Source organism: Triturus cristatus, chromosome 1_1 (assembly GCF_964204655.1).
Source record: "Triturus cristatus chromosome 1_1, aTriCri1.1, whole genome shotgun sequence".
Lineage (NCBI taxonomy): Eukaryota > Metazoa > Chordata > Amphibia > Caudata > Salamandridae > Triturus > Triturus cristatus.
Genome location: NC_140579.1, coordinates 71,877,984 through 71,897,031, shown reverse-complemented (window position 1 = coordinate 71,897,031; position 19,048 = coordinate 71,877,984). Strand labels below are relative to the sequence as shown.

Here is a 19,048-nt window from a genome sequence, read left to right as displayed (position 1 = left end):
GTTAGGCTCCGCCCACATATATATATGCTTTTAAATGCTATTTTCTCAGGAAATACTGAACAGATTTACACCAGACCTGCAAAAGGCACTTCCTTGACCTTATGGCTACCTCTCTGCCAAATTTCAAGTAATTCTGTTCAGCCGTTCGGGCTGTAGCTGTGTCTAGAGGTCCTATGGAAAAATGCATGGGGAAAACGTGTTTTGGGACCCCCATTTTTTCTCGGCCCCTGCTTGACGAATCACCCCGAGACTTTCAGGGTAGGAGCTGAACGGAGAGCCCCATTAGTTTTGAAAATTTCGCAAGGATTCGTCAACCGGCGCCAAAGTTATTCAAAATAGAATTTTGAGATTTCCTATGGAAACTAGGTTGTAACTATAACTATCTACTGGCGACCGCCAGTAGATAATATATATATATATGTTCACTGAAAAAACCATAGGTTTCAGGGCTGTTATAGTTAGCTGGACGTTTCACTCGTACAAAACCATTGAAATTCCTCTGTTTTAGTTAGTTGTACTCACTATAACTCGCGCGCCCGCAATCCACTGCTGATGTTGTCACATATTACATCATTCATGACATGGTCAGTGACATCACTGATGACATCTCAAATGACATCACTGATGACATCATCCAGTGAATGTGGTTTGGTTCGTTAGTTAAATATGTATTATATATATATAGCAATCTGCATTGAAGAATGAGTGGATATATAAATATAATATCTGGATGGAGGATTTAGTAGCACTGTGATTGACTGTCTAAGTGACTAATTTAAAGTGCCTCTCTAAATATATTGGATAGTGAATAAACTGTGTGAATATCTGTATCACTTTGTCAGTTGTTGTGTAAACTGCTGCACCAGTTGGTTACTATCTATGTGAAAGTCTATATTAGTTATTGATTAGTTAACTGAGTATTTGTATGGGAGAGTGAATGTGTATGTGGTTCGGTGGGGGGGTGTGACTGCCGAAAGATATGTGAATAGTTGATTCAGTAGGTATATGAGGTTAAGACTACATGTTATAAAAGTTGTTTGGGTGAGTGAATATCTTTATGGGTGTGGTGATGAGCAAATATATCTCTCAATGGTACATGTCCTACAAACTCGAAAAATTAAAGGCAGTGTTTGTGACAGTTGTATATAAATAAGTATACATAAGACTCAGTGATTGTATGAGTGACTGTATGGATAACTGTATACTTGTAATAGTGATTTTATAACACAATAAGTATGAGTTACTATCTACATGAATAAATGAAGTGGGGTTTGTATATGTGTGTAGCTGAGTTAATGTAAGTATGATTCATTGTTTGCATAAATGAGTAGGATGACTGCATAAGTGAATAGGATGTGTGCTGGTGTGTAATGTCGATATAGGTGTATAAGTATATTTGATAGTGTTCTATTGATCATTGACAGCATGTATGAGTAAATCTATAGGTAAGTGATTAGATGTGTTTGTAGATCTAGGAATCACTGAGTGGGTTTTTAGAAACTTGTATTGGTGTGTCAATGGATTCAAATATGACACTCTGTATTTTACAGTGAGTGATGAAAGGTTATACTAGTGTATGATGAGGTGTATCTGATTGTCACGTGGATGATATCATCAGTGATGTCATTTGAGATGTCATCAGTGATGTCACTGACCATGTCATGTCGCGCGAGTTATAGTGAGTACAGCTAACTATAACGGAGGAATATCAATGGTTTTGTATGAGTGAAATGTCCAGCTAACTAAAACAGCCCTGAAACCTATGGTTTTTTCAGTGAACGTCTAAGGTTTTTTAAATGCTAATTCCTAACTATAACATGTCTGAAACCTATGGTTTTTTCAGTGAATTTCGAAGGTTTTTTAAATGATAATTTTTAAATGTAATAATATTTATATATATATATTTTTTATACTGATTTTCTACAGCTTTTTAACTGTTTATTTTTACATAATTTATTTTTTTAAATACATTATATATTTTTAATATAAATGGGAATAAAAATGTTTTTTAAAATATTAAAACTGAAATGTTTTTTTTGTTGTTGAATGTATAAGTGCAGAAATATAAGTGTGTTGGTTAGTTAGGGGACTGCATGCATAGTGGATAGGGGTTTGAGGCAGTCCATGTGCTAATGCCTGGCTCGCTGCATGAGTACTTGGATACTGACTGAATGATTAGAGTACTGCAAGGAGAGTGCCTGGGTGAATTTATAAGTGTTAGAATTACTTTTCAGGATCAGTACTGGATCAAAGATGCAGCACTGAGGTCTCTCCTGACAACAGGTGAGTAAATCGGAATTTGTAGTACGGCTGATTTTAGAGGAATATTTTAAAGTTCCAAAACTCCACACTTAGAAGAGTTTCCAAGTGAATCCAGTCAATGTTAGCCTATGGAAGGAACTTCAAGTTACTGGTAAGTAAGTTCTTTAACCGTCATCAGAAGAGATTGCAGTCTTTGAAATTCGGGGTTTGCTGAGTAGGCTTCCAACATCTTTCTCAGATTAGGTACCTCTCACAGGCATTCGGGTGCTTTATCCACAAGCTTGTTAGTTCAATGATTCATGGGAGTACTATTAAACAGGAACAGGGTTGGGAGCACACCGCTTCACCTCCCAGCAAGGTTCGCCCCTGGCATTGTGGTAAATGCCGTTTCGGTTACTTGCTTGCTTCAAGAGTGTTCGAGTGTTTCGCCACAGTTGGCGCAGATAGTGCTGATCTCTAGACACGTGTTTCTGGTTCTTTAACTGTCATCAGTAGAGATTACAGTCTTTAAAATGTGGGGTTTGCTGAGTAGGCTGCCAACATCTTTCTCAGGTCAGGTACCTCTCACAGGCTTGCGGGTGCTTCATCCGCCAGCTCGTCAGCTCAATGACTAACGGGAGTACTATTAAACTATTAAACAGGAACAGGGGTGGGAGGCAATGATATCCTATGGAAGGAAATTGAAGTTACGGGTAAGTGCGGTTAGAATTACTTTTCAGGATCAGTACTGGGCTCAAAGATGCAGCACTGAGGTCTATCCTGATAACATGTGAGTAAATTGGAATTCGTAGTTTGACTGATTTTAGAGGAATATTTGTAAGTTCCAAAACTCCACACTTAGAAGAATTTCCAAGTGAAACCAGTCAATTTTAGCCTATGGAAGGAAATTCAAGTTACTGTTAAGTACGGTTAGAATTACTTTTCAAGATCAGTCCTCGGCTTAAAGATGCAGCACTGAGGTCTCTCGTGATAACAGGTGAGTAAATCGGAATTCGTAGTTCAGCTGATTTTAGAGGAATATTTATAAGGTCCAAAACTCTACACTTAGAAGAATTTCCAAGTGAAACCAGTCAATGTTAGCCTATGGAAGGAAATTCAAGTTACTGTTAAGTACGATTAGAATTACTTTTCAGGATCAGTACTGGGTTCAAAGATGCAGCACTGAGGTCTCTCCTGATAACAGGTGAGTAAATCGGAATTCGTAGTTCGGCTGATTTTAGAGGAATATTTGTAAATTCCAAAACTCCTCAGAAGAATTTCCAAGTGAAACCTGTCAATGTTAGCCTATGGAAGGAAATTCAAGTTACTGGTAAGTACGGTTAGAATTACTTTTCAGGATCAGTACTTAGCTCAAAGATGCAGCACTGAGGTCTCTCCTGATAATAGGTGAGTAAATCGAAATTCGTAGTTCGGCTGATTTTACTTTGTTCCAGTATATATAGAGCCACTTTCCTACTCCATCCCCTCCATTCACCACTGTGCAAACACGCCCTGTGGTGCGTTTTAAGTTGGGTAAATAATTCCCCTTCAATCCTGAGGGTCCGTAGAGTCCAACTAGCCCATTAGGTACATCCAGTAAGTGCCACAGAGCTGCGTAGTAGACAGATGTAAAAAGGCGCATGGCCTGCACCACCTCTCTGCAACGCAACGCAGTGGCACTTCCTCGAAGCACCTGGTGGGCTACTTGGCCCCCAGGGTCCCTCAGGATTGAAGAGGAATTTTTTCTCCCAACTTAAAACATGCCTCAGGGTGTGTCTGCACACGTCACCTCAGGCCCCATCCCCTCCCTTCACCAGTGTGTAAACGCACCCCATGGCGTATTTTAAGTTGGGAGATTAAGTCCCCTTGAATCCTGAGGGTCCCTAGGGTCAAACTAGCCCACTAGGTACCTCCAGTAAGCGCCACAGATCTGCGTTGCAGACAGGTGTAAAAAGGGGCATGGCCTCTGAACACCTCTCTGCAACGCAGCTCCCTGGCGCATACTGGAGGTACCTGATGGGCTAATTGGCCCCCAGGGACCCTCAAGATTGAAGAGGAATTAATTCCTCAACTAAAAACGCACCACAGGGCGCATTTGCACAATGGTGAAGGAGGGGGGCGGGGCCCGAGGTGACATGTCTGCAAACACGCCCTGTGGCGCGTTTTAACTGAGGAAATATTAACGCGCTTCGGTTTTTTTTCGGCAGCCGGATGCGCGGATCCTAAGCGCATCCCGTGATTTTTTTTAAAAAAAGTAAACATTATTTTTGGCCTTGGGGGTCGTTGTGGGAGCCCCTGAGCAGGCCTAAGGGGTCATGGTGTGTCTACCCTGCCCCCTTTTTGCGTTTTTTGCGTTTTTTTCACTGCTTTCTTGTGCCTCGGTTACCGAGGCACAAGATGGCTGCCAACACTTCCTGGTTTGAAGTGTTGACAGCCAATTAGCATAAAGCTCGTGCATGGGAGGATCCACGGCCCTAGATATATATGTACTGAACGGATTTACACCGTTTAAGCAAAAGGCATGAGTCTGAACTAAGGACTACCCCTTTGCCAAATTTGGTGTAATTCCGTTCAGCAGTTCGGGCTGTAGCTGCGGCTAAAAGTCCTATGGGAAATTGCATGGGGAAAACATGTTTTGGGACCACCCTTTTTTCTCGGCCCCTGCTACACGAATCATCCGGAGACTTTCAGGATAGGAGCGGACCAGAGCTGGCCAAAAGTTTTGCAAATTTCACGAAGATTCGTCAATCGGCGCCAAAGTTATTCCAAATAGAATGTTACGGATTTCCTATGGAAAACAGGTCCTAACTACAACTATCTACTGGCAACCGCCAGTAGATAAATGTATATATATATATACCTCTTTTCGCACGCAAGGCTTATTACCATTGTCAATGCTTGTTTAACCTAGCAAGTGCTCCAATTTAGTTTATGATCTCACATTTTCGTTTATATGGAAACGTAGGGCCTTCATATCGTAGCCCATGTGATTAGAAACTTTTTCTGCAGTGTGATGCCAGTGATGTTTTCCAGGCGTGGGTTAGTGCCAATTGATTGGCTGTTCCTGAGCATACTTACAGTTGTCAGTTTTTTTGAAAACAAATTGAAGCAACTGAGTTTTTTATCTTTCAAGCATGTACTGTAAGGCCGTGGGAAGAGCAAGGAACACGTACTTCATTTATGATGATGATACCCTAAATGTACTTCACTGTAAAATGACTCCTTCCTGTACTAATAATTATGCTCTTTCTAGATGAACCAGTACTGTCTTGTCTTTAACATCTTGGTGAATGATGAGAAAACCTGCATCATAATGGGGCAGCCCTAGAGCCAATTGATAAAGTTACTCACATTTCTACGCCTCAGAAATATCTATTAAGTGATTTATTTTTATGTTGCAGGCCAAGTTCAAGATCAAAAGAGAGCAAATCACTAATGAGTTTGAGAAGCTCCAGAAGTTTTTGGAGAAGGAAAAATCTCGTCACCTCAGCAGCCTGGAGGAGGAAGAGAAGAAGAGCCTGCAGAGCATCAAAGAGAAAGTGACAACATTGGAAGAACAGCAATCTGTCCTCAAGAGACTGATCACAGAGATCGAATCAAAGTGTCAGCAGCAAGAGGTGGAGTTACTGAAGGTAAGACAAGTTTATAAATCTAGAGAACAAAAAGATCACCAAACAGTCATCAGTGTCAGAAAGTACCAACCTTATTAGTTTAATCCATTGAGAATGATGAATACTTCTAAACCTCTCTGACCGCACCTCAAACTATGCACAAAGTAATGTGTTGGGTAAACGTATAGCTTGAGAAAGGGGAGTCGTACAGCTTCAGGGATCTTATAGAGAATGCTCAGCACCTGATTTCTAACATAGTACAAGGTGTCCATTTAAACATTCTTTTGTATCTCCAACTCTCTAAGGGTGAAGGAAACTCTGCATTTCACTGCAGACAGCTATGATCTGTGTTATGTGAACATGCTCTATAATTTATGTTGCATTCTTAGCAGGCTCATAAACTGCAGCATAATAAATGTACATTAGTATTCTCAAGTTATCCTGACAACAAGTAGTCACTTTGTCATCCTTTACCTGTAACTTAATACCAAAGGAGCTTCAAAAGACTGTGAAGAGCTGAGAATCCTTTTTGCTCCCTATCTCGAAATATGTGAGTTCATAATCCTTAAAGGATGACCTCTGAAATAGTGTTAGAAAGTAGGAGTTTAAAGTTTAAAGACAAATGGTTTCTCCAAGTCTTCCATAGACTTCCATTGTTAATAACACTTTGCAGCAATTTCGCATCTGGACTATCTATCAAGGACACACTGGACCAGGAGGAACCTATACTTTGTGCCTTCAAAATGTCTGCCACTGCTTGCATATCACGGGAGAGCCCTGTAGCTTCACGTGACATGTAGATTCCTTGACTGTGTTTGTGTGTTTCATGTGTTGCGACCAGAGACTCCAAGAAGCCTCTCTCCAAGTCATCTCAACTCTCTGTGCGCTACCACCAGCCTTCCTGCTTCTCCATGCGTGTACCAGTAGACGGTTTGGCGTATTACGCCTTCACAAGTCGAGCATGAAAAGATCAGTGCAGCTAGTGGAGAAGGCCACTTAGCAGACTGATCACACAGACAGTGAAAATATCAGAGGCAGGATGTGGAGTTACATGACCAATGAAAAAGATGCAGTACACTCAAGCAGACCACCTGCCTCCAGTGCCATTGTGGCCACTACACTTCTTCGCAGGGTCTTAAGAGAGCTAAACTAGGCAGCACTGCCTACCCTGTCTCTCTGTGCCAAGTGTCGGTGGACATATCAGTGAGAAATATTGTATCATCTTTACCAGGTTGCTTAATTTCAGTATGACTGTGTTTCCATTCTCAAGCTTTCTTTTTCTTTTCACAATATTTTTAACACATCTTTATCATTGGTGCATTGCTCCAATAAAGTCAGTACAACCTAGCAAAGATAGCAGGTTTGGAAATTCACGAATTTGTTGTGCCTTGCAAACATAGAGTGGGCTTATAAATGTAGTTAGTGGATGTTGGATCTCACAAATGTAGAGTTAGATAATGTTTGATCTCACAAATGTAGGTTTACTAACTGTTTGATCACACAAATGTAGGTAGGGTTTGGGGCTGTTTGATCTCACAAATGTAGAGTTAGATAATGTTTGATCTCACAAATGTAGGGTTAGTGGATGTTTGATCTCACAAATGTGGGGTTAGTGGATGTTTGATGTCTATATGAGACCCTTTCTTAAGACTCGGCTGATCCCCAGCTTCTAGCTTGGCTGGATGAAGATGTACCTTCTTCCTTTGAAATTCCTAACTCCTGCCTGAATGAGATCCACTGGCATCTAATGATGGACATGTGCCAACGGTCTCGGGATGAATGGGGGGACACTGGGTCCCCTCTCAAGTAACCAGCAATAAACTCAGATGCAGAATTGAGTTTGTCTCTCGTCGCTTGGAATGGGGTGTTCTACCCCAGCATAGGTTAAATCTCTTGAGGGCCAAACTTCCCTCTTCCAGCGCTGGAAGTAGAAATGCTGTTGCAAGTATCCATGATCCGACTTGCTTGAATTGGAAGTTGGTCTCTGCGTTATTTGGATCCTAAGCTTTGACCCTCCGTAGCCTGCACAATCACCCAGTGAACTAGTCCATAACCTTTCAACATTTGTGAACCTCCACACAACCACTACTGGAAGTCGGGGATCCCTCAAGAAGATATTTCTACGGATTGAACCTCCAAAACAATGCACAAAATACAGAAACAAGTATACATCAAACTAATTACAAAAGAATGTATTTATTTGACAAAGAATCATGCAAAACTCAAAATGTTAGTTCTATGCGAAGTTTGAAGGTTTTCAGAATGTACTTTTATTTTTAAAAGATGAACTTATATGATAAGTTGTAGAATATCACTTAATCGTGTGTACTCAGAATGCTTGCTCTCCTTTTGTCAGAATGCAGCGGTTGCTTTAATTAAATTGTTCATTCTAGATTCTCTTTTGCATCACCTGCTGGGCTCCCACGAATAAGTAAAAGGACACAAACCTAATCTTTAGCCTACAATATCAATCTCCTTCACCTTTGCAGAGTATATATAGTTTATTATTCTGTCACTATTATTTAATTTTCTACACAGCCATGGACCCCCTGAAGATGCATTGTGACTCCCATGGTCCAAGGACCACAGGCTAAGAACCCCTGATTAAAGGGATCTCCCAAACTATTAGTGGAGAACCATGGTGGTGTGGCCTCCTTGAGCTATCCGCAGCAATGGTTCTTCGCAGATCTTAAGGATAGAGTTTGAGCCTTGCACTTGCTTTGGTACTTTCCTACGAGAAGCCAGTGTCTACTTCCTGAGGGCATCAGCCTGAGACAGAGAGCACCAAAAGCAGCAACTGCAGTGATTGATGCAATGCCCCAAAGCATTGAGAACTTAGTTGAAAACTACTGCAAGGAGTCAGTGATTTTCAGGATTGAGAGTGCCTGATTCAACAGAGGTTGGCCCACACAGAGCCATGCAAGAAAGAAGAAAGACAAGAATACATTTCTATGTCCTGGAGTAGAGGAACAGCTTATGCAACTCTTGTGAGTCCGGCTTAGTGGTGACTGAGAGCTATGAGGCCTTCAACATCAACACCTATAAGACCGAAGGGCACAAACAAGCAGCAGTTTTTTGTTGGTGCATGCTTCATGCAGAGGGGATGTGGGACATGCATGTACATCTTGAATATTACCAAGAACAGCCAGAGACCTTGAGCAGACAGAGTAGGCAGTCAGTACTGTCTGGCCCCTTGTGTCCAGTGGTCTTGATATTGAACCCTTTCCTGGCACAGATTCAGAAGTAAAGGAGTTCATTCATTCAAGCCATTGCATGTCTACATATTTTCTACATTAACTAAAGATGTATATTTCTTTTCAAGAGGTCATGTTCTGTGATACATACAAAAGATTCCCTCCTCCCAGAGGTTGTGTTCTTCCCCTACCAGATGTCTGCGTTTAAGAATGCCAAACCATTGGTCTTACTCCTGAGAATCTAATTGCTTTATACATTTACATTTGTTGTCTGTTTTGTGGCCTGGGGATTATTGCTCCATGTGTCTGCTTGCCTTGTGTTCTTTGACCCCAGATTACTGCAGTGATATTGGTTTATATACATAAAGAGTACCACAACAGACCTGGGTTTCATATGGCTAATGTAAACATTTGTATACCCTACTGCTTCCACTGAATGTATTTTCACTCATAAGACCCTAATATATCTCAGCGAGGAGGGGAGTCACTGCTCCTGTGCCCAGAACAAGAGGTGCCAGCTCTGTACTGAGTCCTGGAGCCCTGTGGTGTTGCCCATCACACAACATGCAGAAGATATTCCACTTCTGTACAATGATTTCCTTTTCAGAACTAATCCTAGTTTGAAGAAAGACTTTCGATGTTGTTAGTGTACCTTGGTATCTGGTTCTAGACTCTTATTACATCGAACACATGCATAATTGAATCCAGTAAATCTGTGCCTCGCGCTTTACCTATGAAGTTTGGTTATAAAAATGTGTGCACTAGTGAATATATATGTTTATATGTGTAAATTTGTGAGTGGTGTTTTTAAAATATAAACTTTGCTGTGAACATAAACTCTGCTGGTTCTATGTTGACCTGCTTGTGCTTCTCTCCCCAGGATGTGAAGAGCACCTTGAGAAGGTATGTGTATATTTTCCATTAACAGCTCACAAGATACAAAAAATCGAAGAACCATTACAATGACTTATTTCACTCTACAGTCTTAGTTGTGTGTTTGTGTCTTTTGGGTGAGGTTTTTGATCACCATCTTCAAATTAGGTGCTAACAGCATAGTTTTTCAAAACCTTTTTCCATGAGAGGTACTTGTTTTGTCACAGATATTTAAAAAAGATTAAACATATGAGAGAGAGGGGAATGTTGCCAGCCCCCTATGTGTTGCCACCTAATACCATACGTTAAGTGTTGTGGCCACTGGACTATTGAAGAATACCTTAGGTGGTCTATGTGATTTCCACAGCCAGCTGTCTGCCAGCATGATCCAAGTGTACCCAAAGTCTGTCTGATTCCCCCCTTCAACCATTCTGTCATCACTTGGATTTTTGTGGCCACATAGTGCATGTGTAAGTACGTGTCATACCTCTTTTGGGCCTGGCATGTTGCAATAATATGGTAGGAATCCTAGCCCTGGTTTTGTTCCAGATGAACATTGTAAGTTGTTTCTATATTTGTTCTAGGAACACAACTTCAACAGGGATGGGCAATGCCTCCAAAAGGTATAGGAATCTCAGCAAAAAAATTATTTTTATGACATTTATTTGTGCCAGCCAAGAGATATAGAGTTGTACCCACCTAGTCATGTCCTCCTTAATTGAAGCAGACAGATGTAGGTAGTTAGTTTTTAATAGGTCTCATAGTGGGGTAATTAGGACACCAAAATATTTAATTTGCCGTTCCGCCCATTTGCTCACAATTGTCTTTTTAAGTTATGTGTTGTTTCATACCCCAGGGGCAGATTCAATATTCCTGACTTCTCCAGGTTTATCTTCTATCCTTGTACTGTTTCATTGTTCGCTATGACCACTGGTAAGGATTTCTCTGTGGAGACCAGAGTAAGAAGAACATAGTCCGCATATACCATAATACTAATTTTATCTTTTCTAAATGTGAGCCCTTCTATAATGGGCAAATGTCTTGTCTTAGTTCATCGTGCAGAGTACAGAGTAATGGAGACGGGGGTAGCCCTCAGGAGACACTCCACAAATATATAGGTTGCGACAGACCACACTAAGGGTTGTGTGGAGTTTGCCACCATCTTTAAATTGTTAGGTCCAAGGACCATCCAAAACATCACTCCTTGCAGAAAGAGCCAGTCCACGCGGTTAAAGACCTTTTCCACATCCAAGGCAAGGGGAGAGGAGTTGGCCTTACGGCTAGGGCGCTCGACCCCGCACCTGGGAACTGGGTTCGAGTTTCGGTAATGACGCTGAACATCCTGTGAGTCTGGGCAAATCACTTGATCTCCCCATGCCTAACAAAGAATGAATGTGTGTCCTAATGTAACGTAACTGGTGCTATGTAAAGCGCTCTGATACCTGATTGGATTCGGGTCAAGTTCGCGCTATATAAAACTCTGCAAAAAAAGAAGTAGTACTGGCAGCACTTTCTTCTTGTTTTTTGCCCACTGGACAACCCTACGTATGCTGTTGTGAGTCTGTCTACCATCCAGAAATCTGCATTGATCGAGGTGTATCAATTTATTGAGGGTTTACTCCAACTTCATTGCCAGTGCCTTTGTATACAACTGCCTGGCTGATGAGGGTTATGAACCCGAAACCGGTCCCAGGATGCTTGTTTCCGGTCCAGGGAAGACGTGGCTTGGCAGTTCGGGCTGGACTGTTCCCATGAGGCACAGGGTCAGACTGATTTGCATATGGCCATGTCTGAACTGGGGTGGTGGAGTGAGCTAAAGAATGATGATGGATTAAACCCAGATCAGTTGACAAGGTGTGAGTGTTTGATTTGCTCAAACGCTCCGTCCATCATCCCCTTTGGTATCGCGTTGTTCGCCCTAAATTGGCAGGGTATGCCCAGACGTGGGTCCCTTGCTCACTTTGCCACTGGATGCAAGATAGCCTGGTTGATGAGGGTTATCAACCTGAAACCGGTCCCAGGATGCTTGTTTCCGGTCCAGGGAAAACATGGCTTGGCAGTTCGGGCTGGATTGTTCCCATGAGGCACAGGGTCAGACTGATTTGCATATGGCCATGTCTGAACTGGGGTGGTGGACTGAGCTAAAGAATGATGATGGATTAAACCCAGATCAGTTGACTAGGGGTGAGTGTTTGATTTGCTGAAATGCTCCGTCCATCATCCCCTTTGGTATCGCTTTGTTCGCCCTAAATTGGCAGGGTATGCCCAGACGTGGGTCCCTTGCTCACTTTGCCACTGGATGCAAGATAGCCTGGCTGATGAGGGTTATGAACCCGAAACCGGTCCCAGGATGCTTGTTTCCGGTCCAGGGAAGACATGGCTTGGCAGTTCGGCCTGGACTGTTCCCATGAGGCACAGGGTCAGACTGATTTGCATATGGCCATGTCTGAACTGGGGTGGTGAAGTGAGCTAAAGAATGATGATGGATTAAACCCAGATCAGTTGACTTGGGGTGAGTGTTTGATTTGCTCAAACGCTCCGTCCATCATCCCCTTTGGTATCGCTTTGTTCGCCCTAAATTGGCAGGGTATGCCCAGACGTGGGTCCCTTGCTCACTTTGCCACTTGATGCAAGATAGCCTGGTTGATGAGGGTTAGGGGTATGAACCCGAAACCGGTCCCACGATGCTTGTTTCCGGTCCAGGAAAGACATGGCTTGGCAGTTCGGGCTGGACTGTTCCCAGGAGGCACAGGGTCAGACTGATTTGCATATTGCCATGTCTGAACTGGGGTGGTGGAGTGTGCTAAAGAATGATGATGGATTAAACCCAGATCAATTGACTAGGGGTGAGTGTTTGATTTGCTCAAACGCTCCGTCCATCATCCCCTTTGGTATCGCTTTGTATACAGCTAAGCATCTATATTAAGAAGAGCAATAATCCTATACGACGAGCATAGTTTTTTTTTTATCACTGCACGGGTTAGGCAAGACCGTGATTGTTACCCTCCCCATTAAAGGGGCTATCCCCTTTCCTGCACAGCTGATAAACAGAGCAGCCAGTCTGGGGAGTAGTCTATTAGCATATATTTTATAGAAAGGAACCCCAAATTCATCCTGTCCTCTGACAATATTATTCTTGAGCATATTTATTACCCATCTTGCGTCATCATCCTCAATTGAGGCACCCAGCTTTTCCTCTTGATACCCTATAATTCAGGGCAAACAGCTTCTCTAAATATTATTATTATTAACCATTGGTTGAGCGCAGCTATCACCCAATGGGCATCTTGGCGCTGGTAACTTATTAGTAAAGAGGAGAAATGCTATTAAAACTTAGTATTGTGTCACTCTAATATAACCCTCAATTTCCAGGGAAAGAGCCAGGGGCCAGATGTACGACCCTAAATTTCATGCGCAAACTGGTTTGCCAATGTAAAATTCCTATTCAGCGAGTCGCAATTTTTTTGTGACTCGTTAAATAGGAATTGCAAGTCGCTATCAGGAAGGGGCATGCCAAGGGCGTCCCTTCCTAATACCGAGTCTCTACCCTATGTAGGAATGTTTTGCAACCACAATTACGGTCGCAAAACACTCTCAATTTACCGCCCTCTTCAAGAGGATTGTATTGCATTCACAAATGGGAAGGGGTCCCCAGGTGGCCCCTTCCCCTTTGCAAATGCAGGGGACAATATTTTTTAGGGGCAGGCAGTGGTCCCAGAGACCACTACCTGCCCTTAAAAAACTTGAACGAAAACTTTTCATTATTTTTATTTTAAATGCATTCAGTTTTCCATTTAGAAAAACAGGCTGCATTAAAAAAAAAAACTGCTATATTTAAAAGCAGTCCCAGACATGGAGATCTGCTGAGCCCAGCAGGCCACCATCCCTGGGACTGCCAGCCATTCCCAATGGGGTCGCAAATTGCGAGTGCCTCATGAATATTGATTAGGCTCGCAATTTGTGACCCCATTGGGAATCGCAAACAGTGTATCAGACACTGTTGTACATGACAGTTTGCGACTTGCAAATTGCGACTCGCAATCGAGGGCAATTTGCGAGTCGCAAATTGTCATGGTAGTACATCTGGCCAAATGTTTTTATATTATTCCTAAAACTCAACAGGTCGGTGTTGGTTCTTAGGAAGAGTGGGAGGTCATTCCATAGTTGAGCACCTTTGACCTAGAAGGTTCTGCCTCCAAGTTGTGTTTTTTTAAAAGAAGGAACAGATACTAGGCCAGCATGGGATGAACTTAAGGTTCATGCAGGCCTATAGAGTTTAACTTTCTGTTGTAGAGCTTTGTGTCCCGTGCAATTTACTCCCCTATGCAGTATGCATAAAGCCTTAAAGATGCACCTTTCTTTTACTGGCAACCAGTGAAGTTTCTGCAGTATCTCAGTTGAAGAGTCCTGTCTTCCTTTGTTTAGTGCAAGCTTGGCAACCAACACCTGAATTCTCATATAAAGCTAGGGGAGCAAGGGGACGATTTTCGACTACCAAAATTCATACTGAATGTGCTGGGTCCGGATCCGAATTTTCGGCCATGGCCAAAATGTCGCTGGGAGTTCATGTTGCAGTTTCACCGGGGAGCAACCCAGAAATTGTGTTTTATCTCCGTTGAATTTTAACATGTTATCATCCAGTCACTGGGCCACTGTGAAGATTGTTTAGTTGTTTTGGGTCTGATTTGTCCAATGATATCGATCCAGCGTGGACCCAATAATTTGGGCAGGGACGAACACTCAATTATTTCATTTACTTTAGCCCATACACATACACCCAAGTCCCTGTGGCGCTGGTGTCAAGTTTACGAATTTCTTAACACTTCATATTCAATAGTTGAAATTTTGGACTGTTCATATTCTACACAATAAACCTTCTCGTTCAAATTTCCATCTTCTTGGTCGATGGACCAATTAGTGGAAAAATTGAAGGCAACAGTTACTCAAATAATAAACGGACAAAAAATAATCACAGACTCATTGTTTGCAATTCGTTAAATTTATCTTACTCAAAGTGCATTAGTCTTTAAAATTACCTCATGAGAGAAAATACACTCTAAACCGTCAACAAATAATCAATCTCAAGACAACATAAGTTGCATGAGGAGATAGATGAAGAGACATCTGACATGTGCATAAATCAAATCTCGATTTGGGAAAGATAGATGAAGAGACGAAAGAACATGGATTATAACTTCGAAATATCAAAGACACCAACCCAAAAAATAAGAGCGAGGAAAACCACCACCCAGGCCTAGGTAGCGGCAGGGGACCCCCAGACAAAGAGTCAGGGATCAAAGACTCTAAGATCAGGATAAGGATAGAACTGGAACAGCTAGGTCTCTCTGCAACCCGACAATCAGCAATCTCCTCACGCCTAATGCAGCAGCCGCATCTGCCGCCCTCGTTTCTAACCCCGCCCCTAAATCACCTATCCTTTATACCCTTACCATACAGATTCCACCCCGCTAAAGTTGCTAAAAATCACCCCTTTTAGCTACAGGATTGGTCAAAAAGTGAGGTGGATGATCACCCTATCATTAAGTCATACTTCTTTGACTGGCCCCATTGTCAGTCTTGTCGGTCCCACATATTCAGTATACATCCCTATTCTCTCATGAGGTGAAAGTATCGACTTAAGGACAAATTTTAATACATTCATCATTTTGTGGATTTTCACAAGGAGTTCATTGGAGTTGGCTGCTTGTCAAGCGTCTTGTCCTTCACTGTGTCATGTTCTTTCAGCTCGTTCAGCCTTTTCAGCCACACAGTCACGTTGTTAATGCGCGCTGCAAGTTTCACCCATCACAGAAAACCTTTATTAATAATGTGGCAATGAAATCTTCACTGTTACCCACCCACCTTAACTCTAGTCCAGGTTGACAGTTATCCTAGCATAGCATAAACAAGAAGCGGCATTAATAATTATGTCAAAAACAACACACGTCATGGCTTTTTACTACATATACATGCAATATGCCATGCAACATATTCATAACATGTTTTACACACAATATTATTACAGACCTGATTATTTACGTATTGTTAGGATTAATTCCATGCATATCTCTAACCAAATTCACAATGTGGGGTGTGTAGCTGCATGTTAATTCTAATTTCTACTTAAAATTAGTACGTATTACAGGGGCACTCGATACAAGCGGGTTTCTTTTTTTTTTCTTTTTGAATCCTCGCTCCATCAATTCCCCCGTCTGATGGCTTTTGAAGCCATCATAAATACTCACCATACCGAGTGTCACCTATCATTTTATCTAGAGTTTAGTGTCTTTCTCTCCTTTCATGGCCCTCTCATTTAGTCTTTTCATTATATCATAATACTCTTCATTTATCTCTTCTAGTTCTATTTCATCTCTTTTTCTCTTTATTTCTCTCTTTTTATTCTTTTTATCTGATAAAATTTTTCTTCCTTTCATGCACTTACAACATTTATACGCTATCATTATTATTAAAATATTACTGCTATCGAAAGTACTGGCATTACTATCTTTCTCAAAAGACTTTTCCAAAACGTTGAAAAACAATTTCTCACAGCTGTAACACTCTTACTAACTTTCTCCCAAACACCGTCAACCTCCAGTTGGGTTAAATCTTTATGCAACTTAGTAATGTTCCTCATATAGCCTTTTATCCCTTTACTTTTATCAGGGATATAGGTACAACAGTGTTGTATTTTCAACGTTCCACAGACTCCACCCTCCTTTGCCAAAATAATGTCAAGGGCAAGTCTATTTTACAAAACCATTGATCTTATTGTCACCATTTCGGTATCAATCATTAAAAATCCACCAGCAGTATCTGTTGATAACCGATCAACTACTGTAGATAGTTTTAGAATTTTATGTGAATTTAGGACTACCCCAACTGATGGTATTAGTGCAGAAAATAAGTCACCTATTATTTCAGAAAAACTTGCTCTCCTTTTACGTGATAATCCTTGCTTTATTTCATTGACACTATGATCTCTTTGGTCTATATGCTAGACCTTTGGAAAAACAATCCCAAAGTAACAAGTCCCATACCAGTGAGCAGATAACCTGTAATAGGCTTTCCTACCACACACATAATATATCCCAGGGAAAACAGGATCAGTTCTACCTTTTAATCCCCAACCTCCAGTAATTTGAAAAGTATGCTCAGATTCACTAGTGCCAATAAAATAATTGTTATAGTTAGTCTTTGCTCTCAACAAACATAACTTTCCTTTCTTTGACCAGTCCAGGGACATTGCAGCATATTTTTCACTCTTTTCATATTTTCCCTCTCTAAATGCCCAAGGTGGTTCTTGTGTTTTTGCTTAGCAGCTTTCTTCTGAAAACTTTCTCTTCTGTGTTCTACCAAATCCCAAAACAGTTTTTCTTCATAATGCAATCCGCAAGTTCAATTATTATTGTAAGCATACTAATGGTTTAGTGATATGGAAAAATTCACCCATATAACGTGCATTTTCCCACTTTCTACTTTGTTCAGTTCTCGTATAATTGGGACTTTAGAAGATACTAAGTCTATATCTGTATATTGATACTCCAACTTAACTTCCATGTAAAATAGACTACTAAGTACACTACATGAAACAGCATATGTTAAAGACAGATGATGGTAGGTTTTACCCTCAGAGACAGATGATGGTAATTTCATGCAAACATAACAATCGCTCATATTCATGGTGTTAGTTTAGTAAACACATTTAAAGAAAAGTTATCAGTTGATTCATCATGATGGAAAATACTTCCATCTGATTGCTTTTCATTAGTTTTCGTTAGCAACATCTTTAATTTTTTCATCATAGACATTATTAGTGTTATTTCCATTGTTATTCACATTAAAAATTGGTTTGATAACAATTAATAAGTTCCACAAGGATGTTAGTAGAAAGACATTACATAAGCAAAATTTAATACATCTACATTTTAGTTTAGATGTCGGTTGTCCAGTCACTTCATTTCCTGCTATTTTAGTATTCTATAAAAATGTGAAAAATTCTAATAATTATTCTGTGTTAGGGCCTAAGAAAAATCTAATAACACTTTTATCTATTAAAAAGAATTATATATTTATATATATATATATATATATATATATATATATATATATATATATATATATATATATTCAGTGAAAAAACCATAGGTTTCACACATGTTATAGTTAGCTGGACATTTTACTCGTAAAAAACCAATGAAATTGCCCCGTTATAGTTAGTTCAGCTAACTATAACTCGCACGCGCCCGCAATGCACTGCTGATGACGTCACATATTACATCACTCATGACATGGTCAGTGACATCACTCATGACATCACTGATGACATCTCAAATGACATCACTGATGACATCATCCAGTGAATGTGTGTTTTTCAGAAAATTAAATATGTTTTATATATGTATATCTCAAGATTGATGGAAGAATAAATGGGTATATAAGTGTCTAAATGGATGATTTGTTTTTTAAAAATTGATTGTGTAACTGACTGATTAAGTGTATCATAGTGAATACATGGCTTAGTGAGTAATGTTTAAATATGTAAATATCTGTATCAGTCTCTCACTTGTATAAGTGGCTGCATGGGTTGGTGAGTAGCTACATGGGTGTCTATATAGGTTATTAGTTGGTTTTTTGAGTGTCAGTCTGAGTATCTGCATGGTTCGGTGGGGGGTATTATGTAGTGCATAGGAACATGAATGAGTCACTCACTGTTTGTATGTGTTGAAGACAGCATGTGTGCAGGACTATATGGGTGGATGAGTGTGTGTATGGCTGTGTTAGTGAGTGAATGACTGTCTCAATAGTGACTTTATGAGTAACTACATATGTTTTAAACTAGTATATGTGACTATTGGTGTATATAAGTGAGTATATGTGAGAGTGAGAGATTGAAAGAGTTCCTGTATGAATAAGTATGTGTTTCTATAAGTGATTGATTAAATGACTAAGTATGTTTAAGTTTCTGTAGAAGTAAGTGTGGTGGTGTGTGTATAACTGTGTATGCAAGTAAATGTATGTTTGATTCTTTATTAGCATGAGTGACTATGTGTGTGAGTAACTCTATGGATGAGTGGCATTGTGTAACAGGATGTATAGGTGTATGAGTACATATGATGAGTGAGTACA

General features: G+C 40.7%; 1 pseudogene across 1 annotated transcript in view; it reads left to right on the top strand.

The window, feature by feature from the left end:
* The window catches only part of LOC146869465 (E3 ubiquitin-protein ligase TRIM39-like), a 253,821-nt pseudogene that overhangs the window by 65,629 nt on the left and 169,144 nt on the right, over nt 1-19,048 (top strand). Inside the window, exons 3-4 of the transcript XR_014959819.1 lie at nt 5,643-5,873; nt 9,927-9,949. The product of XR_014959819.1 is annotated as an E3 ubiquitin-protein ligase TRIM39-like (transcript). The remainder of the gene's footprint in view (nt 1-5,642; nt 5,874-9,926; nt 9,950-19,048) is intronic.